The 23,276-nt window shown below is 42.8% G+C and overlaps 1 protein-coding gene across 5 annotated transcripts in view; it reads left to right on the top strand.

Annotated features, from left to right (window-relative positions):
• Window positions 1-18,382: 18,382 nt before the first annotated feature.
• The window catches only part of adgrb1a (adhesion G protein-coupled receptor B1a), a 138,260-nt gene continuing 133,366 nt past the window's right edge, over window positions 18,383-23,276 (top strand). For all 5 annotated transcript variants that reach the window (XM_072680061.1, XM_072680058.1, XM_072680060.1 and 2 more), the window contains exon 1: window positions 18,383-19,171. The gene's annotated coding sequence lies outside the window, so the exon portion shown is untranslated. The remainder of the gene's footprint in view (window positions 19,172-23,276) is intronic.

The following is a 23,276-nucleotide window of genomic DNA, read 5'->3' as shown; positions in this document are numbered from 1 at the left end:
CACCTAAATCTGACCTTTACACATAATTTAATCTACACCTTAATTTATACCTAAACCTAACATTTACATATACCTTAATCTACACATGAACCCAATCTTAATCTACACCCAAACCCAACATTAACCTACACCTCAATCTACACCTAAACCTAACATTAACATACACCTTAATCTACACCTAAATCTGACCTTAACACATAATTTAATCTACACCTTAATTTATACCTAAACCTAACCTTTACATACACCATAATCTACACCCAAACCCAACCTTAACCTACACCTTAATCTACATCTAAATCTGACCTTAACATATATCTTAATCTACACCTTAATTTATACCTAAACCTAACCTTTACATACACCATAATCTACACCCAAACCCAACCTTAACCTACACCTCAATCTACACCTAAACCTAACATTAACATACACCTTTAATCTACACCTAAACCTGATCTTAACACATACTTTAATCTACACCTTAATTTATACCCAAACCTAACCTTTGCATACACCTTAATCTAATAACACACAAACCCAATCTTAATCTACACCCAAACCCAACACTAACCTACACCTTAATCTACACCTTAATTTACACCTAAATCTAATCTTTATATACACCTAAATTTACACATAAACCCAATCTTAATCTACACCCAAACCCAACATTAACCTACATCTTAATCTACACCTAAACCTTACATTAACCTACACCTTAATCTACACCTAAATCTGACCTTAACATATACCTTAATCTACACCTTAATTTATACCTAAACCTAACCTTTGCATACACCTTAATCTACACCCAAACCAAACATTAACATATACCTTAATCTACACCTTAATTTATACCTAAACCTAACCTTTACTTACACCTTAATCTACACATAAACCCAATATTAACCTACACCTTAATCTACACCCAAACCTAACCTTTACATACACCTTAATCTACACCCAAACCCAACATTAACCTACACCTTAATCTACACCTAAACCTAACATTAACCTACACCTTAATCTACACCTAAATCTGACCTTAACATATACCTTAATCTACACCTTAATTTATACCTAAACCTAACCTTTACTTACACCTTAATCTACACATAAACCCAATCTTAACCTACACCTTAATCTACACCTAAATCTGACCTTAACATATACCCTAATCTACACCTTAATTTATACCTAAACCTAACCTTTACATACACCTTAATCTACACCCAAACCCAACATTAACCTACACCTTAATCTACACCTAAACCTAACATTAACATATACCTTAATCTACACCTTAATTTATACCCAAACCTAACCTTTACATACACCTTAATCTACACATAAACCCAATCTTAATCTACACCCAAACCCAACATTAACCTACGCCTTAATCTACACCTTAATTTACACCTAAATCAAATGTTTACATACACCTTAATTTACACATAATAAGAAAACCTGATAGGACAAAGTAGGAAAAAAGGAAAAAGTAATACTCTCACATTTATGGAGAGTGAATACTGACATTAGTTATTTAATAAAAATAAAATAAACACACAGACATTTTCTAATTCCCAGACATCATTAAGCCTTCTCTGAAGGCCTAGAGGACCCTGAGGGTTCCCCACTGCTGTGACCAGGCTGTTTACACTGAAAACAATTAGAACAGACACCCATAGGGCCAGTTTTCCAGACACAGATTAAGCATGGTGTTGGACTAAATTTGCAGTGCCAATGGTGAAACACCTATTTGCTAAAAAAAAATATTTAGTAAATTGTGTGAAAGTGATTAAACATAAATGATGCATGTAATAAGAAATATAACAGACAGAAAAAGTGAAAGAAAAAGCATCCAGACATACAAGGACTCCCAATGCTAAATACAAACTACATGTATTCTCAGAGTTGATGACTTTAACCCCTTCTATTACTAAAGAACATCTCCACCAGTATGTACAGAAGTGCCTGTAGCTACTGAATAATATGCCTATGTGGGTAATAAGGCCTTTCTGCATTAAGGGGTTCATTTACCTTTTAAATCATGACAGAGCAGTAGGATTGTATGTCTCCTCGATCTATGTGTGTATTTTAATCTGATTGGCTGAACCAGTGTTAAAGTTACTCTATAGCAATACACTGGAAATCATGGCTAATCAACTTTGTACAATTTACATGCAGACTTGTATGGCTGTGAATTTTACTTGAAAATTTACAAGGTGGTATTTTATGTGAGACAGAGTTCTGTTAAAAATTGCTAATGGCCTGTGCTAGTGAGAGATAAGAAAGTGGTAATGGCAAATATAACACGAATGGTAAAACACACCAGTAATCAACATTGATAAATAAACAAATTTGCTACTGCATCACTATTTGCTCTAAACTTCACAGTAAATCTGGCATTTTATAAATCTAGCTCTGACTGTTTCTAAAAAATGCTAACTGACTCACGGACAGGGGCACCACCACTGATTTTGGGCCCCATGAAAAGATATTACACTTAACAATATTACACTTCTTCCAAAATACTCAATTAATACATGAATGCATTTAGGTCCTGTGTCAGTCCCAAACCCTTAGAATCGTCCTAACCCAAACCCTCCCCCTTTACGACATCTCAGCTCATGAAGACCCAGCTTTCTGACACTGGGCCCTACATAGTGCTTAAAATTTCCTAAAGCCATGCACACCGTCAAACAGCGAAACAACCCCAAAACATATTTGACCCTACATCATGTTTTGCGCCGTAGGGGCTGTGTTCTTTCCTTCCATTTTCTGTAAATAGTGCAATGATGGGCTTTCCCTAAGCTCTATTTTGGTTTCCTCAGGTAAACTCTGATTCTGGAAAACTCCAGTCTGTTTATTTTTCATATCTCTGTGTCCACAATAGGGTCCTCCTGGGTCTCCAGCCACATGGCCCCATTTCATTTAGATAGCACTGGATCATGCAAGCTGACACTGTCGTACCTTGTGCACCTTGCAGGTCATCTTGAACTTGTTTGGAGGTTGACTGAGCTTCTTTAGCCACTGTTTGAACAATCCCTCATTGCAATCTTCCATCATTTTTTTCATATCCGTCCACGTCCAGGTAGGTTAGCTATAGTGCCATTAGCTGTAAACTTCCTAATGGCATTACGCACAGTGGACACTGTGAGATGAACACATTTCTGGAAGAACTGGGGCATTTGTGAACAAAGTGAAGGGATGTATGGCAATGCTTGGCCATAACTGTATATACAGCAGAGGGGGCCGTATGGGTTTTTTTATAGGCCTGTGACTGACAGCGGCTCTAACAAATGTATTAATTGAGTATTTTGGCAGAATTGTTGGAGTTGTGGGGCCTGGTATAATATCTTTTCATAAGGCCCAAAATCCCTGGCAGTGCCCCTGCATTGTGTGTTATTAATAATAGTGCAGGTTATAGTTGGTTACACTTGTGTGTGTTTATGTGTATGTATGTGTGTTTGTGTGAGGGAGCATCGGAATGACCCGCAGGTCTTTGCAGTCACACATAAAATGCTTTCTCTGTTTCCACGGCCTTGGCCTCTCTAGCCCAAGGTCACTCTGTCTGACACTTATCTGAACACAGAGTCTCTCTCTCGCTCTGTCTCGGAGGTAAAACGGTTATGGAGAAAGGGTTGCAGCAGCAGCAGAAGCAGAGCAGAGCGAGCATTCAACCGAGTGACTACTGCAGCTTGTTTCACAACAGGAGGAGAGCAACACTTTGCCAATTTAAATTTGACCCTTCCACAACATGCTGGACTCAGTGAGGGGTATCACAGGCTGAGAATCAAACTGTTTGTGAGTGTGGGTTGTGGGTGTGTGCGTGCAAATATGTTTCTAAGCAAAAATGCTCTTACTCACATTCAGTATTTATTTCCTTACATAACCAAAACATTTTCAGCCAAAAAACAACAATAGTCCATATTAACATTAAAAATGAACTGTCATAACACTCCCGTATTCTGCAGCATGGGCGTGAAAAGGTAATTAGGCCTGAGACCAAGGAGACCATTACTATTACCACTGTATGATATGAGTGTGTGAGGCTTCAGTGAGGTTAAGCCTTAGAAGTCCCATCAGCCATAACAGCCATATTTACATAGGTAGGCCTGATTGGCTGCATTGGGAACAGGCTCAGTAATCTTAGGTGTGTTTTGGGTGTAACGTGCAATAAACCAATCAGCATGTCACTTGCTATTCCCTTCAAGAGCCAGGTGCGGCCTGACTTTGGCGGATTGCTGTTTCAGTGTCATGAAGCGCGTTAGACTGTACGCACCTGTGTTGACAATTCACTGCCAAGATAGCAATGAACGTCTGCCTAGGTGGTTTTCAGTCAGTGGCCTGTGTTCTCTGTTGCCAAGATTTCAATATGCCAGAAATGTACCTGAACACACCTCATTTCGAGACCACCCCGCCCATCGGCGTGGATATATTCACAAGCACTGTTGCTATATAAACTACACAGATCGAAGGTATGAAAATAGACTGTTGGTGGGGTGTAAGATAGCATTGCTACGCCCCTTGTGCAGGGTGTAAGATAGGGCCCATGATGCTCAGAAGTGATTTTACATTCCTTATTATTTATCCTTTTATGATATGACGTGAATCTGGCAGTTGTTCTTTAAATTGTGTGATCATTTCATGATGAACTGACCAATAGAAATGCTTAAAAATGGTGAAATTAGTATTTTCTCTTCCTGTCGGTGAATTCTGATACTGCACCGACACTGTTAACTCGCACTAGACGCTAATAATGAAAATTGGAAACCACACTGTTGGAAATCACAGGATTTTCATGTCCAAATTCATGTGAAGTGATCTTATGGTGAAGCATATTTTGTCCACTCATATTAAAAAAGCTCTTCTATTAAAATGGAAAATTGGTTTGACAGCCCTAAATTAAGCCCTTAGGTAATGCATTACATAATACATCTGTGCCATTCTTTTTTTAATGTTGTTAATGTACTGTATATATATATATATATATATATATATATATATATATATATATATATATATATCATGCAGGTTGTTCTTTCCTACTCATAACAAACTCTTTCTGTAAGGTAACATTTCAATAGCCTGCTGCTGTTGCTGCAATGACTGTAAGCTGACCGTAATATGTGTAATACTGGGTATTATAGTAACACATATGTGTTAAATATCAACATACCAGATGTTCCGATTATCACTCCCAGTCTACACATGCACGAGAAGTGCTGTCAACAGCTGTTTTCCTCTAAATCTCTAAATGCTCACTGGACAAGAAATCAACACTGAACGCTGAGTGAGCTCGAGTTGGCAGCAGCGAGGAAGCACCTGCGGTAAGAGGAGGGAGAAGCTGCTCTACAGAGTTTGGGTGCATTTGCCTTTTCTGTTGCCTGGGCAATTGTCCTCTAATCTGGAATGAACTATCTATCTATCTATCTATCTATCTATCTATCTATCTGTCTATCTATCTGTCTGTCTGTCTGTCTGTCTGTCTATCTATCTCTTTCTCTCTCTCTCTCCATACATACACACAATTTGACATTCTTCATCAAAGTTTAATGTAGAAATGGACCAATAGAAATGCTCCAAACTACTATGACTAAAATATTTTTACACCGACTTCCATGGAAAGTTATGTTTCTTCCTTCCCCTCCAAATTTCCTATTTTGAGTTAAAAAAAAATCAGCATTCTTAAGCAGAAGTGAGCAAAGGCCTCTTGCACCCCACTCTTCTCCAAATGTTCATGTTCTGCAGTTCTCTGAGGACTGCTCTTTCAGAAATTGGACCTGCATTGACTTCTAGAAGCAATTCTTTGTCATCAATAGCCCGGTGCTTTAACCGCTGAGCCACCACTTCCCCACAAGCCATGAAACCCACCGGTGGTCCCTGTCCATCAATTTTTGATTTTCATCTACTTCCAATTCTGACAAGAATGTCCTGTAGACTGGTATTTTTGCCACTGCTGGTAGACCTGTATCACCATACGCTTCCATACACCTGCAAATTTAGCTCCTTCCTTCCCACTATGGCCTTTGATGCCCAAATGCAATCACTCCTTTTTGCAGAACATTAACATCTGCTTTGTGACCCATTCTCCATACATCCAACGAGAACTTCGCTGCACCACCTCTTTTTAATCTCTGAACCCCGTCACACACCCCTCAGGTATTTATAGCCTGGTCATCCTTGTGCAGCACCATCTGCAGGAGCCTGAAGTTAAGGACCTAAGTGACTTACCAACCTTTCTTACACTCAAGTTCACGCGTTGTTACCAGGTTTGTTTTGGCCTTGCCCTTTGGGTTCTGCAGCTGCTCTCGTTTCCCCATCTCCTAGTTTCCCCAATGCCAGACTAGCGCAGCCTTAGTTTCCCCGTGTTTTCCCCAGGCACTGCCTGCTGGTTTTTGTTGATATTCCCTTCCCGTTCCTTCCCTACCTCCTAGCTCAGCTCCCGGAGTCCCACCAGCCTCAGGCGTGTTTTGTGTTGTCCCTTTGATTTGCCACGGTTGTATTTGGTTTTATCCTTTTGCCCTGTACTTGCAGCCTTTTGCTACGTTCTCCCCTTTTTGTTCTCCTGTGTTCTGTTAATAAATATACTTGCATTGGACCCATCTATGTGAGTGTTAATCCCTCTGTGTCTTAATCTCTGAATCCCGTCACACACCCCTCAGGTATTTATAGCCTGGTCATCCTTGTGCAGCGCCATCTGCAGGAGCCTGAAGTTTAGGGCCTAAGTGACTCACCAACCTTTATTACACTTACCCTCCACTACACCCAGACGCTCTGACTGAGCCTGCCCTTTTATGCCTCCTTAGACTGAAGGGCCACAGGTGAACAGCAACAGGGCGGCCTACCGCCTCCTCACTGCCGCAATAGGTGACACCAGTAACACACACACACACACCATACACTCTATAAAGCTTAAGATGAAACTGAAAATTGCAGATATGAAAAAGTCTTACAGAGAAGATAATTATGGGATGTGTCATACTGATCTAAAGATGTTCTAAAAGCTTACGTTTATTTATTACTGATGGATATGTGGGACTTCTAGTGCTAGTTTAAGCAGACATGCATTATCTCAGGAGAACCGTTTGGAACAAGTATTATCTGAGTGGGAAGATTTGGAGACTCTCTGGTTGACGTTTGTCTTTGTTCTTGTTTTTTTGTGCAGATCTTCAGCAGTTGGGAGGCTGCATCCAGTGACGCTGACATCACTTGGCTTGCTCCTGAGGTGGGTGTATGAGGAGCTAAAGCAGACCAGATGATAGAGGATGTGATGACATTTTCAGTGTTGATGAATTAAAGCCTGGGTGAGTTTTTTTTCCCTTTCAGCAGACAAGGCTCTCTTCTGCCACGTTCACTTATTGAATAAGGCATGCCATGCCCCTAAGCTGTCATGAAAAAATGACACATAACAGATGACATAAAACTCCTTTGCCCTTTGGGTGAGGGTTTACAGACCTTTTACATGAGCTGGGATTACTCCATGATGCAAACTGCATGCTGGTTCTTCATACAACTGCAGCTTCAAAGAAGTTGAATCTACCATTCTTCTAGAGCTTACTGCACCTTCTGTAGGGTCTCTTTATTTAGAGGATGCCCTGTAGATGCTTTGTAGATGATCAGCTTTCCCAGAAACATCGATTAAATGCAACTGAACCTTAACTTCAACCCATAACCTGATCCTAATACTAAACTTGGCCCTGCTTAGAATCGAACACTGTGTTTACTGTGCCTGGTGAGTGATCTGAAGAACATTGAACTCTCCCTGAACTTGTCATGTTAATGAAATCAGCATGCTGGAAGTACTCATTTTAAGATGGGCAAATTTTAGTCATGAAGGGATGCTCAGGGATGTCAGCAGCAATACTCACATAGGCTGTGGCAGTCTACAGATAATTGATTGATATTAACAAACCCAAAGTGTCCCAAGAAAACATTCCCCCCACCATTACACTACCTCCACCAGCCTGGACTGTTTGACACACGGCAGTTTGGGTCCATAAATTTAGGCCGTGAGTGCTTTAGCAGAAATTGAGATTCCTCAGACCAGATTACCACTTTCCAGTCTTCAACTGTCTAGTTTTAGTGAGTCAGTGGACCCTGCAGCCTCAGCTTTCTGTTCTTGGCTGACAGAAGTGGAACCCGATGTGGTCTTCTGCTAATGTTGGTCCTCTACCTCAAAGTTTGACATTCTGAGCATTCTGAGACACAACACCACTACTCACCACAACTGCACAGAGGGGTTATCTAAGTTACAAAGTATTTTTTTCTTAAACTAATCTAGGCTGACCAAAGACTCACTGTTACTTGCAATATCTTTCCAGCTTCCAACGTTTCTGTAAATCTGCCTTGCGTACTTTTGGCCTCAGGTGCATCTCAAATGGACTCTGTACTTGTATAGTATTGTACTTGTATGGCAGTTAAGAAATGTTCCACATTTGGCTTCCACTCCCAAATAGCATTCTGTATGTCCAGCAGGGAATTGTCAACACTCCCTTATATGAACTGCCTCAGTTATGCTGTCCATATTGTCAGAACATCATAGACAAATGTTTCATAAAAATTCAAATGACCCTGTGCTATTAGTATATTAAATGTTGTGTACTGTGCCTGCCCGTTCCCATTATTTTCATGCCTCTAATGGGATTTCTAGCAGGATTGAGCTGTGAAGAGGACACACCATCACAGAAATCACACCTACTGCATTTTAACTGCATAACACATAACAAGAATGCCCTTTCCAATACATTTATGTGCCTTTGGGAAGGGTCATGCACATCCTGATCTAAGACCTATAGGCCAGAGAATTCTGGCAAGAGATAACGTGTAAATGGCACTGGATGTTGTTATTAAAATTTCAGCAGCACATTTATGGCTGTTTGGTGAATAAATCATGGCTGATGATGGTTATTAATGTGCATGACGTCAGCTCAGAGCATGTACTTTTGTAATGTACACAGGCTCTAGCAGAGGAACCACTTTGAAAGAAAGCACTGTGAGTGATCCAAGTAAGGCATATACTGTAAGTTCCCCTTCTAGTGCCCAATCCCCATCTAATAAGTGAAGATGGGAATGAGAAATATGGCTGGGCTAGAGAGAGGAGATGGGCGGTGGTGGGCTGTGAAAACTTTGTGAACGGGTAGAGATGGAATTTAGAGGATGGAAGAAGGTAGGAAGAAGGGGGTTAAGGCATATCCCTCCTCCCTAAATTCTCTCCACATACTGTAGTAAAAAACTACAAATACAATCCTTAGACTAAATAGAATAGCTAGTCTTAATTTGCGGTCGCGCTGGGTTTTTCATGTGGATTACAAAATACAACACAAGCAAAAAACAACAACAGATAAACAGAATCTGGTCAAAGTAGATCCAGATACTATCCAGATAGAAATCGCACATTAATGCCAGATGTAAACAGAATCTTGTTAAAGTAGATCCAGATACTATCCGGATACAAATCGTACACTAATGCCAGGTGTAAACAGAATCTGGTCAAAGTAGATTTAGATACTATCCGGATACAAAATGTATGGTAATGCCAGGTGTAAACAGAATCTAGTTAACGTAGATCCAGATACTATCCGGATACAAATCGTACACTAATGCCAGGTGTAAACAGAATCTGGTCAAAGTAGATCCAGATATTATCCGGATACAAAATGTATGGTAATGCCAGGTGTAAACAGAATCTAGTTAAAGTAGATCCAGATACTATCCGGATACAAAATGTATGTTAATGCCAGGTGTAAACAGAATCAGGTCAAAGTAGATCCCGATACTATCTGGATACAAAATGTATGTTAATGCCAGATGTAAACAGAATCTGGTCAAAGTAGCTCCAGATACTATCCGGATACAAAATGTATGTTAATGCCAGGTGTAAACAATGTCTGGTCAAAGTAGATCCAGATACTATCCAGATACAAAATGTATGGTAATGCCAGATGTAAACAATGTCTGGTCAAAGTAGCTCCAGATACTATCTGGATACAAAATGTATGGTAATGCCAGGTGTAAACAATGTCTGGTCAAAGTAGATCCAGATACTATCCGGATACAAAATATATGGTAATGCTAGGTGTAAACGGAATCTGGTCAAAGTAGATCCAGATACTATCTGGATACAAAATGTATGTTAATGCCAGGTGTAAACAATGTCTGGTCAAAGTAGATCCAGATACTATCCGGATACAAAATGTAAGTTAATGCCAGGTGTAAACAGAATCTGGTTAAAGTAGCTCCAGATACTATCTGGATTCAAACCACACATTAATGCCAGGTCTAAGCAGAATCTAGTCAAAGTAGATCCTGATACTATCCGGATACAAAATATATGGTAATGCCAGGTGTAAACAGAATCTAGTTAAAGTAGATCCAGATACCATTCAGATACAAAATGCATGTTAATGCCAGGTATAGACAGGCCCGAAGAATTTGTTGCTCTACGGTGAAAATTCTACATATTGTTGCTTTAATAATGCTAACTTATGCTACCAGCTAATGTTCAATAGCACTTACCATTATCATAACAAAATGTATGTCCATGGTCAAAAAGAAGCCAGCCACAGTTTCTTTCTCTCTTCTCTCATCTCTTTTGACTGCCCAGTTCTCTGCAGCTGCTCTCAGTGAGCATGCAACACATTCTCTAACATGTCTTGGTTGAATGCAAGATTGAATCAGAAAATAACATGTGCAGCGGTGTGTACTGAAATAAGCTGGAGCTGGAGGTGATTTGCACTAGTTCAGACGCTGCCAAAAGGTTGGAGCTCTTGTGATCCAAGCGAATTGCTTATGTTGTTTCACTGGTTCAGCTATTTCTACAGATGCTTCACTCCAGATATATACCCTACTACTGGCAGAGTGCTTTTAGCCAAGCTGTAGATAATACCAACTCAAATGCCCTCTGAAAATGCCCCATCAGCCAGCAGTAAATATAATTTATGAAGAAGCTGCAAAAAGTCTGCGTTGTTTTTTTCCTCAGGATTTGATTACACACAAAAAAAAATAATTGCCTGACTTTACCTGCCAGTATATCACAACAAGAGAATTTATACTGTCATCATCTAAAGCACTGTACGCATAATGTGTGTATGTGTGCGATAGAGGGGGAGAGAGAGAGAGGGAGGAAGAGAGAGAGAACAACAAGAGAGCAGATATAGCGGGAAAGCAAACAGAGGAAAAGAGAGATAGACAAGAGGGAGAAACAGAGCAGCATTTTATCTCAGATCAAATCAAGCGAAAATATTGTCCCATCACTTGAAGATGAAGATCCGCTGTGTGTGTATTTAGGAGAAGCTGCAGAATGCGTTCAACTGCCTCCTTAATATGTACAGAGCTGCCACTTCCTGAGAGAATTAAACCACTGTAAAAACATTACCCACATTCCTTAATGTACTGTATGTAAATATCTGTATTATTATAATTTTAAATGTTATTATGTATTTCTCTTCTTTATTTTTTTCTGTTAAATATTTATCATTACTGTTATTACGCATGCTGTTATTTGCTTTGGCAACAGTTGTTATTTACATTTATATTCCTGCCAATGAAGCTATTTGGCTTTGAATTTGAAAAAGAGAGATAGACAGAGACAGCATGAGAGAGAGAGAGAAAGAGAGAGGGTGAAAGAGACAACGAGAAAAAGTGTGTGAATTTGAATTAGAATTTAGCAGCTTTATTAAAACAAGCTCTTAATGGTTAACAGTCAACATGAATCACTAAACAAACCCACAAACAGCTCAGACAGGAATGTGATTCACACAGGAAATCATTACAAAACCAACCTCACATTAAAAAATCAGTTAGAATACGGGTCCTGGCCAGCCTTTTAAACACAGTCACAGCATCACTGTCACAGAGCCCCTCAACGAGAAAGCGAGACACAGAGAGACAGAGACAGGGAGAGAGAGAGAGAGAAAGGGAGAGGAGTGAAAGAGAAAGTCTTAGAGTGTGTGTGAGAGAGATTAAGAGAGTGTGATAGAAAGTGTGTGATAGTCTGAGAGAGTGTAAAAGTGTGTGTGATAGAGAAAGACAGAGAGAAAGAGGAGAGAGAGTATGGAAGAAAGAGGCAAAGTGAGAAAGAGGAGAGAAAGCAAGCAAGGAAAAGAGAGAGGAGAACATCTGAAGAAGGAAGAGAGAGAGAGAGAAAGAGGAGAGTTTGGTAAGAATGAAGAGAGAGAGAAAGAGGAGGGAAAGCGAGAAAGGAAGCGAGAGAAAGAGGAGGGAAATCGAGAAACGTAGCAAGAGAAAGAGGAGGGAAATCGAGAAAGCAAAAGCGAGAGAAAGAGGAGGGAAATCGAGAAAGCAAAAGCGAGAGAAAGAGGTGGGAAATCGAGAAAAGTAGCAAGAGAAAGAGGAGGGAAAGCAAGAAAGGAAGCAAGAGAAAGACCCTTCAACGTATTGTGAGGACAGCTGAGAGGATCATCGGAGTCTCTCTACCCTCCGTCAAAGACATTTACACTGCCCGCTGCATCCGCAAAGCAACCAGCATTGTGGATGACTCCACCCACCCTTCACACAGACTGTTCTCCCTCCTGCCATCAGGAAGAAGGTACCGCAGCATCCGGTCCAACACGACCAGACTCAGACTGACCAAGCCATCAGAATTCTCAACTCAACTCAACTTCTGACCTGATGTCTTTTCTGTTACATGCTCTCTCTCTCTCTCTCTCTCTCTCTCTCTCTCTCCAACCATTTACCCCAGATGAAATGGGAAGTGTTTTTTGCACAAAGCATTTTGCACTAATAACTTTACTACCTCACTGGACTCAATATTTATTACACACTGCATAATTTGCACACTACCCCCAATTATTTATTATTCTTGTCCTGTGTTGTGTTGTCTGTCTGCACTTGTTTGTGTTGCACTTGTGTTTTGTATGCACTGTCTATGTTGCACCATGGTCCTGGAGGAACGTTGTTTCGTTTTACTGTGTACTCTGTATGTAGTTGAAATGACAATAAAACCCACTTGACTTGACTTGACTTAAGAAAGAGGAGGGAAATCGAGAGAGCAAAAGCTAGAGAAAAAGGAGGGAAATCAAGAAAGGAAGCAAGTGAAAGAGGAGGGAAAGTGAGGGAAATCAAGAAAGGAAGAGCAAGAGAAAGAGAAGGGAAAATGAGGAAAGAAGAGTGAAAAAGAAAGAGGGAAATCAAGAAAGGAAGAGCGTGAAAGAAAACGGCGGAAAATCGAGACAGGAAGAGAGGAGAGAAAGCGAGAAAGGAAGAGTGAGAGAAAGTGGAGAGAAATTGAGAAAGGAAGAGCGAGAGAGAAAGTGGAGAGAAATAGAGAAAGGAAGAGCGAGAGAGAAAGTGGAGAGAAATAGAGAAAGGAAGAGCGAGAGGGAAAGTGGAGAGAAATAGAGAAAGGAAGACTGAGGGGAATTGAGAAAGGAAGAGCGAGAGAAAGAGGAGGGAAATAGAGAAAGGAAGAGTGAGGGGAATTGAGAAAGGAAGAGCGAGAGAAAGTGGAGAGAAATTGAGAAAGGAAGAGCGAGAGAGAAAGAAGAGGGAAATCGGAAAGACAGAGAAAGCAGAGAGAATGAAAGAGGAGGGAAATCGGAAAGAAAGAGAAAGCAGAGAGAATGAAAGAGGAGGGAAATCGGAAAGAAAGAGAAAGCAGAGAGAATGAAAGAGGAGGGAAACTGAGAAAGAAAGGAGAGAAAGCGAGAAAGGAAGAGCAAGAAAGAAAAAGGAGAGAAAGCGAGAAAGGAAGAGGGGAGAAAGTGAGTGAGAAAGAGAACAGATTGCCAAAAAGGGAGAGAGAGAGAAAGAGGAGGGAAATCGAGACAGGAAGAGCAAGAGAAAAAACAAGCCTGCCTCAAAGAGAGTCATAGAGACTGTGATGGAGCGAGAGAGAGTGTTTGTGCTGCGGAACCTCCTCAGATCCTCCTCAGAAGATTTCCCCAGCTGTGAGGGTCTTGACCAGGGGCAGAGCTGAAATAAATAAAGTGAGTCTGGACGTGATGACAGGACCTCGCTGCCTGAAGCCTGCGTTGCGTGTGTGTGTGTGTGCTGGACAAGGGACGGGAGTGGAGGAGGAAATAACCCATGTCATGTAGGGCTTATGTTTTTTCTTGAGGCCTCGGATGTCACAGAGGTATGGCGCCCTGACTCCACAGCTGCGACACCAGGTTATGAATGTACACACACGCACAAATCATTGCTCCTGGGAGCGTTTTTATCAGGTAGACGAGGGTGATAATGCCTTCATGCTGAGGCTGTTAATACCTACCTCTGTGCTAGCTGTGTGCCTCATGTGGCACTGGTTGTTATTCCAGTCATTATCCAGAGGCAAACAAAGCTCTCTACATGGGAGAACCTGGTCCAGGCTTCACAGGCAGAGGTGAGACACTATACTTGATTAAAAATGCTGTTATTTCAATGAAATAACGAAGCGCACTATGAGGTGGTATCACCTAATTACGTATAGGACAAAGGCCCATTTCCAGAATATATGATTTGTACTTGAATGAGCACGTAATTACATCATTGTATGTTTTCATGGGTCGAATACAGCTAAGCTTTGTACGAGGGGATTTGTGTGTTTGTGCTATGCAGGTTTTGTACAGGGGTTGCAGTTTATATATACAGTATATATAGAATATACAGTACACACTATTAGGGTAAATACAGTACTTTGGCAAGCGCATTATTTATGCCACCTGGAAACCTTAAGCTGTTGCATGGTATTGTGGGAACTGTACTGGTTTTGCTGTGATAACTGTAGTCTTGTTTGCCCTCCTTCTCTCGCTCGTCTCTCTCCCTCTCGCCGTTGCGTGTAGTGAGAGTGACTCAGACACTTCATCGGAATTCCGGATGCAACAGCGTTTGAGGTTCATGGTATATCCGTTCCATGTCCCGAACTCCCAATATTCAACCCGCACCTCATATATCCCCCACCCCTTATTCCTCTAGACTTAATGAATTCTTAGACTTCTAAGTTCATTCTTATTCGTCCTTGTTTGCACTAGCTTACTAGCTTACCATTACTTCACCTTGAGTTCACAGCTCTCTCTTTCTACATTTTTTTCTCTCTTTATTGAGGAAACTTTGGAAAATGTAGATTTGTGGCCTTCAAACCCCAAATATCAGCTTAAAAATCATTGCGATGCTCCACTCACCTGTATGAGGGAGAAAGGTGTCATTTAAATGGACATTTGCATTCATATTAGTGTAAAAATCTAGTAATATTACTTTACCACATCAGTCCACATTCTTGGTTTTGTATACCCCACCCCTCTGCTTGTCCAGAAAAACATATCCGTTAACAGCAGCTCAATACGCGAACTACACTTCCCCACTGTAGGGGGAGCCCAGGAGCAAGATATACCCATTCTACACATTTTACACATGCTTTTCTGGACAAGCTGTGGGATACTGAACCGTCACTGAAAGTGCAATAAGCATATTACAGAATTTTACAAAAATATTTTATGGTTATGCAGCATTACGCGAGCGAGTGTTGTCATGCCCACGTCTCCTAAGTTACACAGTGCAGTTAGCAGCGTGCCGAGTCTGGAGCGGCAACGTCAGCGATGCCTTTCTTCCTTATAAAGGTGTGTATACAAGTGAGCGGAGCTTCACAGTGATTTTAAAGCTGATATTGTGATATTAAAATATTACATAATGTTACTTTAAAGTTTAAAGAAAGTCCAGGTAAGGTAAAAGTTCTACACTAACTTTTTTTTCCTGTTTTTCCAGATCTGCCCTTGAGTGGATGTAAGTGAGTAAACGTCACCAGTTACCCCTGACCTCTGCTCCTGGTGAACAGTGCTCTGCGTGAGTGTAAGTGTGTGTGTGAGTATAATATGAATAGAGGCTTTAAAATGAGGATCCTCCTACACACGCCGGTGCAGCAGGAGAGGAGCGAGCAGGTGGCCGCCCACATGCCCAGTGTGGGGAGCGCCGCACAGCAGGGTCCATCTGCATCAGTGTTATTAACACGCTGGCCCGGCCCGTCTCAGACTAACTCGGACTAACTCTGAGTTTACAGCCTCATGCGTCACTCAGTAAACTGGAAGCGTGTGTGTTCTCAGCTGTGGGGGAGTAGCGAGGACATGTTCACAAAAGTGGAATGGTACCCAGGTCCAATCAGAACACACTCTTGTAAACTTGAATCACGTCTTCACTGTAAAACCTTTAACACCGATAAAAACGCAAGAGGGAGGACGACACTGCTCCTAGAAACAGTGTCAGAGGAGGAGCTCCTCTCAGCACAAAGCTGGTGTGTGAACTGCTGATGTTCACCAGGTGTCTCTCAACAGAGATCCTTTCCCTTCAAACAATCACCTTCTCTCTGCTCCTTCCCCTCCTCCTCCTGTCTCTCCCTTTCTCTTTCAAACACTCTCTCCATCTCTGGTCCTGTCTCCTTCTGTCTCTCTGTCTCTTTTTCCTCCTGTATATTTACCTCTTTCTCCTCTTTGTCTTCCACCTATCACACATTCTCTCACTTTCATTATCTCACACTCTCCCTGTTTTCACCCATTAAATCCATCCTCCTCTGTCTCCCTCACTCTTTCTTTGTCTCTGCCTCTCGTTCCTCATTTTTTACCTATCCTTCTTTCTCTCCTCTCAGCCTCCTTGTCTGTTCATTTGCCCTTTCTTTTTGTCCTCTTTGTCTTCCACCCAATCACACTTCAATTCTTTTATTTACCCTCTCTCTTAAACTTTCTCTCTAACTCCCTCTTTTATTTTTCCTTTCTCTCTCTCTCTCTCTCTCTCTCTCTTATTTACCCGCTCTCTCTTTTATTTACCCTCTTTCTCTCTCTCTCTCTTTTAGTTACCCTCTCTCTCTCTCTCTCTCTCTCTCTCTCTCTCTCTCTCTCTCTTATTTGCCCTCTCTCTCTTTCATTTACCCTCTCTCTCTTATTTACCCTCTCTCTCTCTTTTATTTACCCTCTCTCTCTCTCTCTTTTAGTTACCCTCTCTCTCTCTCTCTCTCTCTCTCTCTCTCTCTTATTTGCCCTCTCTTTCTTTCATTTACCCTCTCTCTCTTATTTACCCTCTCTCTCTCTCTCTCTCTCTCTCTTATTTGCCCTCTCTCTCTTTCATTTACCCTCTCTCTCTTATTTACCCTCTCTCTCTCTTATTTACCCTCTCTCTCTATTATTTACCCACTCTCTCTTTTATTTACCCTCTCTCTCTCTCTTATTTACCCTCTCTCTCTCTTATTTACCCTCTCTCTCTTTCATTTACCCTCTCTCTTATTTACCCTCTCTCTCTTTCATTTACCCTCTCTCTCTTTTATTGACCCTCTCTCTCTCTTATTTACCCTCTCTCTCTATTATTTACCCACTCTCTCTTTTATTTACCCTCTCTCTCTCTCTTATTTACCCTCTCTCTCTCTCTTATTTACCCTCTCTCTCTTATTTACCCCCTCTCTCTATTATTTACCCGCTCTCTCTTTTATTTACCCCCTCTCTCTCTCTCTCTCTCTCTCTTATTTACCCTCTCTCTTTTATTTACCCTCTCTCTCTCTCGCTCTTATTTACCCTCTCTCTCTCTCTTTTATTTACCCTCTCTCTCTTATTTACCCTCTCTCTCTTTTATTTACCCTCTCTCTCTCTCGCTCTTATTTATCCTCTCTCTCTCTGTTTCATTTACCCTCTCTCTCTCTTATTTGCCCTCTCTCTCTTTCATTTACCCTCTCTCTCTTTCATTTACCCTCTCTCTCTCTCTTTTATTTACCCTCTCTCTCTTATTTGCCCTCTCTCTCTTTCATTTACCCTCTCTCTCTCGCTCTTATTTACCCTCTCTCTCTTTTATTTACCCTCTCTCTCTTATTTGCCCTCTCTCTCTTTCATTTACCCTCTCTCTGTTTCATTTACCCTCTCTCTCTCTTTTATTTACCCTCTCTCTCTTATTTGCCCTCTCTCTCTTTCATTTACCCTCTCTCTGTTTCATTTACCCTCTCTCTCTCTTTTATTTACCCTCTCTCTCTTATTTCCCATTTCTCTCTCTCTTTCATTACTTTCACCCATCACTCTCTCCTCCTCTCACTTTCTCCATCTTTTTACTCTTCTACCCATCACTCTCTCTCTCTTAATTTCTTCTCTTTTGGCTCATTCTCTCTCTCTCTCTCTCTCTCTCTCTCTCTCTCTCTCTCTCTTTTCTTACTTACATATCCCCCCTATTCCTCTTTTGTCCTGCTCCTGTTCCACCCATCACACACACATACACACCATCTCTCCTCCTCTTTCTGGGTTCCCTCGCTTTCCGTCATCTCTCTCTCTCTCTCTCTCTCTCTCTCTCTCTCTCTCTCTCTCTCTCTCTCTCTCTCTCTCTCTCTCTCTCGTGTTCCCCACCAGGGGGCGCTGCTGTTGCTGTTCTCTCTCCTCTCTCTTTCTTTTTAGTGACGAGCGTTCCCGCTTTTCAAACCCCGACTCCTGTCTCTTCACTGACACACACACACACACACACACACACACAGAGGTACAGACGGACAGATTCAGCAGAGGGGCCAGAGGAGCGCGCGAGAGTCAGGCTCTGCCCCAAAACAAAACAAAACCAACCCCAGAGCAAGAGAGAGAGAGAGAGAGCGAGAGAGAGAGAGAGAGAGAGAGAGAGAGAGAGTCCCTCAGTGCGCCTCCCTCTCTCTGGTTCCACACTGCTCCTGCGCGCCTGTGTGAAACAACACTGAAATAAGAAAAGCAGGGGACGGGAACGCGCGCGCGCACTTGCCGCTGCAGCCTCCACGTGCGGATTACTTCTTCTCTCTGTGCGCGTGTGTGTGTTTTGTGTGTGTGTGTGTGTGTGTGTGTGAGTGTGTGTTTGTTTTTGAGTGACTTTCCCTGAGAGACTGAAGCGACGTGCTCACGCCGTCAGGACGCCGTGTTTCCGCCACAGTGCCGGAGCGCGCGGAGTGTCTCGGAGTTTCCCTTCTCTCGGAGTTGGTGGTGGAAGCCTGTGGCGTGTCTCCCCTCAGAAATCCAGCGGGAGAAAACATTAACACACACACACACACACACACACATACACACACATACACACGCACACACACACACACACACACACACTCGCACACACTCTCACTCTCAGTCGCACGCGCGCGGAGCTCTGTGAGAGGATGGACGCTGGACTTGTATGTGCTGGACTTGGCGGAGCGCTGGGGGGCTTGGGGGACACGATTTGAACAAGGGATGGAGAGAGAGAGAACTTTTACCAGGTAACGTCTCTTCACCTTTCTTCCATGGTCTCGTGCGCGCGTGTGTTTTTCTCTCTCTATGTGTGTGTGTGTGTGTGTGTTTATGAAGTGTGAACTCCCCCTGTAGTTCTCAGTGAAGGTGCTGGAGAAGGTTAAGTTTGTGTTAAGTGAAGTGAGGGGACGCTAGGTCCGTTCACGCGCTTCCACACACCGGGGGCTTGGTGGGAGTACGACGTGGCACCTTCGCCGAAGGGAACAGGGGACACTGTCCTTCTGTCGCGCGGTGAAATGTGGGGCCATATGCAACAGATTCGTTCAGGGGCTCCCTGTTCCTACAGTTCTCCACCCTGATCTGTCCTCCACCTTCTCTGTCCACAACGTCCAAACACCATCCAGCCAACTGGACGCGCCATGCAGCGCGCTTCAGCTGGGGTGCTGAAATGTACCAAACCGCGCGTTTTTACGCGTGTGTGAAGAGTGCGTGTTCGAGCACTGTTCAGTATATGCTGGTCAGTCTGAAGGTCTCTCTCTCTTTCTCTATCTCTCCTCTCTCCTCTGTCCCTCCTCTGAGTCTGTCTGTCCTCTTGCTCTCTGTCGTTTTGCGTGAGTCTGGAGCCCCTCACTGCGTCGGAGAACCGCCTTTACGCATATTCATGGGCCACTTCCCGGATCTTCTGAGGGCTTTAGCAGTTCAGGTGTTCTCCTCAGCAGCTCGGGCTTTTCTCAGCACAGGTAGAAGAGAAACACAAGCTGCTGCACTTGCTCTTTTTGTTGCGCATGGAGGACACCAGTCTGTCTCGCGCAAGGGTTGGATGTCCTGTTGTTTATTATAATTGATTTGAGATCTGAGTCGACTGTTGTTTATTCATTATAGATGAGTGAGACTTGAAGGCCAGTCTGTGTGCAAACTGACCGCGCGCTCATGTGTGTGTGTGTGTGTGTGTGTGTGTGTGTGTGCGGAGTGTGTGGATGGAAGCGGAGGAGTTCGAGCACTGAAACAATCAGTTTATATATATATATACATTGTGTGTGTGTGTGTGTGTGTGTGTGTGTTATATTATATATGTGTGTGTGTGTGTGTACTTAATTTTGACACCACAACAACCTATTCAGTCATTAAATGAGCGTTGCGGTGCAAACTGGAGAGTGCACCGGCTTTCACTGGGTCTCAGTTGGGTCTTAGTGTGTGTGTGTGTGTGTGTGTGTGTGCGTGTGTGTTTGTGTGTGTGTCCAGTAGGGGGAGCTGTATAGGCGCCCCTCCCTCGGCGGGATCACGGCAGCACACTGAATGATGTGAATCCTCAGAGTGCGCGCACACACACACACACACACACACACACACACACGCATACGCACACAGACAACCCTGAGATCCTCACACTGCAGGGTTAAGCTGTGCAGAGCAGGAAAGATTCTTTTTAACAACAAATATTTCATATTCCAGCCTTTTCACCTCACTGTTTTACACTCGATTAGTCCTGTTTGTACAGGCAAAGGCCATCCGTAAGAAGGGTTGCATTGTCTAATAATAATAATAATATTAATAATAATAAGAAGAAGAATTCTAAGATCATGATAAAAATGTTCAGGCTTTATTAATCCTATTCACTGGGCAGTTCTGCTCATTAGTATAGTGTATTTTTTGCAGGACATTAATAATGAGCTCAGTGTAATAACGGTGACTGACTGTAGCCTCCCTGCCTCCTGTAAAAGCGCACTTGTTGTGGGTCACCAGGTTATTTTCATCCAGAGAGGCGAACAGGACAAAGCACTTAGCCCGTGGTTGCAGATCTTTGGTGGGGGCCGTTTTCCGTCTTTGAATCTAAAGCAAGAGGAAAGAGTGATACATGAGGAGTAAAAATAGCCCTCGCCGGAGCAGCCTGACAGCGCGGCTTTAATCACAGAAGGGGATGAGATGGGGCTCGCCGGCGAGCGCAGTAGCCTTTTGGAGGGCAGCCATGCGTACCTTTCGACCTAGATGTCCTGCTTTGTTTTTGTCCGGGCCGCCTCCTCAGACCCTGCTCCCCCTCTCTTTATCTCCCACACCTCTGTCATCTTCGGCCTCCAGCGCACCCTCCAGCGGGTGGGCGGGGTGGGGGTCCTTTGGCCTCACATAATAGCATGTATATTCCCATAAAACACCCCCCCACACACACACACACACTTCAAGTTGCTCATTCTTCAAGTTGTTCATCAATCTGTTTGCCGCAGGCTGTCGCTCCTGACACTTCGCAGCAAAGGTGTTTTGGTGTTTCCCTTCCCTTTTACCAGGCTCTGAAAATAACATCAGCTCTGTTCACACCAGCCGAGCTTAGAGGAGAAACAGCACTTCGAAAAAAGGGTTGCACTGGGGACTATTTTGCCTTATAACGCCCTGCAGGTATATCTCCGCCATGAATGGATTTTTTTTTTTTTAAATAAAAGGTTTAGGCTCAAAAATACCTTCAAATAATGTCTCAGATATCAGGTGGGGTCACAGTCACTGCTTGTAATATTTTCCTGTGAGGGAGCTTTTAGAGACATTCACATTCTTATCTATATATACTATATAAAAAATCCTCAACCTCCTCATTCCAACACTGTGAAAAATCCTGTCCCGCAAATTTGTTCTCATTATACCAGTTCCACCCGGGCTCTCTGGTGTCCCGCAGATGTCGCCCTGATGACTTTGACCTCTCGTCGGGGTGTCAGTGGTGTGGGTGAGGCGAGGAAGGGGAGGATTGGAGAGGGAAGCTGCCTCCTTGTTTTTTTCTGTGGAGTGGTAATAGCTTAACGACGAAACCATGCCGAGAGAACTTTGTAGCCTCTGGGCCATCATCCTGTGCGAGCCCGGCGATCAGGGCTCGGCCGCTCTCTCCTCTAATTAGGATCTAAATCAGGGTCTGGATTTCTGTCTAATGAAGCTTAGGCAGTGTGCTGGGGGACGCAGGCCATGGGCTTAGAACAGAGAGCAGGGCAGGGGAGGTAGAAAGCATTAGCTGACCCTCGTCAAAGACAAGGATGACTTGGCGACAAGGTGATATTTTATCATCATGATACCTAGAGGCACGTTGACTAACCACAGGGTACAGTTCCACATCATATCAGTTCACCATACCATAACAGCAGGGGCACGTGCTCTCCATATGATTCTCCAGTGGTTCTGTGCCAGGTTAAATAGTTCTTCTACATAATGGAAAGCACCTTTTTTGGGGTTCTTTGAAGAATTATTAAAAAAAAAAATTCAGTGTAGTTCTTACAAAGGGTTCCACTGTTATCATGAAGAGTTTTTGTCAAAGGACCATTTTTAGTCCTACGTCCTTAAAAAGGGTTCTTCAGGGGTTCTTTGGAAAAATCAGTGGTTATGTGTAGAACTTAAATAGCAGTTAGAATGCTGGAACAGTTCATTGCCACGTAAAGGATAATCTCTTAGTCGGCTGTATACACACTCTTAGAAAAATGGTACTGTTAAATGTTCTGTTATACTGTATGTCCAAATGTTTGTGGACACCCGACCTAAAGAATGCATCCAGCTACACACAGCTTGTCTAGTCCCTGTAGAGAAGTATTATCAATAGAACAGGACTCTGGAGCAGATAAACATTAACCTGTTGGAACCATGCCTAATGCCAGGTGTATGCCCCCCCTAATGCCCCCCACCCCCCAGCATTGATCTGTGGAGCAGTGGAACAGTGTTGGTCCTCCGTCCAATACTTTTAGGATAAGTTGGGGAGTTGGTGATGGGGTGGGGTGGTGATCATCTAGCATCCTGACCTCACTAACCCTCTTATAGCAGAAACAATATGCAATGAATGAGCTGTTGTCTCAATATTTTTGTCCATACATAAGGTGTGTATTATCCTATATACTGATAAATACTGATATTATATATAATTAAAATATGATCAGAAATGAAACGCCTGCTTTCCACTTTAGCGTTACAGTCGTGTGGGTGGGTGTTTGTGTGTGCATATCTGTGCTGTCTGCGAGGGGCTGACTTATAAAACATTCACTCTGCCATCTTGCCACTCTCTTGCTCTCTTGTGCCGTTCTTTTTCGAGGATGCTACCGCGAGCAGAACCGTGGTGACGTGGACCTGCACACGAAGCAGTGCAGGAACTACTCTGACTTGCATGTGATTCTACAT

The sequence above is a fragment of the Salminus brasiliensis genome, chromosome 5 (assembly GCF_030463535.1).
Source record: "Salminus brasiliensis chromosome 5, fSalBra1.hap2, whole genome shotgun sequence".
Lineage (NCBI taxonomy): Eukaryota > Metazoa > Chordata > Actinopteri > Characiformes > Bryconidae > Salminus > Salminus brasiliensis.
This window is presented reverse-complemented; position numbering and strand designations above follow the sequence as displayed.